Here is an 868-nt window from a genome sequence, read left to right as displayed (position 1 = left end):
CTGGCCTGGGTGGGGCCCTGCCCTAGACTGGGACAGTTCCCAGCCAGCCCCAGGCTATGTGGGGAAGTGTGCATGTGCAGCCCAGAGTAGGCTGGGAACAATCCCATTTTGGGCAGGTCCCAGCCAGCTCCAGGCTGCACGTGCAAACTTCCCCATGCAGCCTGGAACTGACTGGGAACTATCCCAGTCTGGAGCAGGTCCCGGCCTTGAAGCTTTCCCAACCCTGTGTCCCGACTGAGCAATCAGGCCAGGGGGCTTGGAAAGAGCTGTGCGGAAACGGCAGGTCCCACCACTGGAAACCACCCTGGCAGCAGGCAGCTTCTAGGGGCAGAGAGCAATCTTCCAGCTCCCCCTGCCAGCCCCTGGTCTAGCACCCAGGGAAGCCTGGAGCTCCCCCCGGATACTGCATAGTGCCAGAGCAGGGTGGGAGCAGCCCTCTCCTGGCTGCTCTCATTGGGCATGTCCAGTGGAGCATGGCCGTGCAGTATGTGGTGCTGCAGACATGTCTGCAGCGTCACATACCGCACATTCAGCTGTTCTCCACACTGCAAGAGAGAAGCACAGAGGTGTTTTTTGACCCTTAGCTATCCAGGGGTCAAAAAAACACGCAGTAAAAAAAGCAGACTGGCATATTTGGCGGCAATGTGCGCTGCCCAAAGCCAGACCCTGGCTGTCCAGAGCTGTGCTCCACTGCAGACAGGCTCTGCACAGCAGAATCACCACTGCTGTGTACTTGGGAGTCCCCCAGGAACCCAGATAAGGCTGCTGGAGCCAGCCCAGTGCTGGCCCCGTTCTCCCCCACCCCACCCTGGGTAACTTGCTGTGCACCAAAGTGTGTGTAGCACAGGCGTTCCCCAGGGACAACTAG

This window comes from Alligator sinensis, unplaced genomic scaffold, assembly GCF_000455745.1.
Source record: "Alligator sinensis unplaced genomic scaffold, ASM45574v1 scaffold427_1, whole genome shotgun sequence".
Taxonomy (NCBI): domain Eukaryota; kingdom Metazoa; phylum Chordata; order Crocodylia; family Alligatoridae; genus Alligator; species Alligator sinensis.
Note: the sequence above shows the minus strand (reverse complement) of the source record.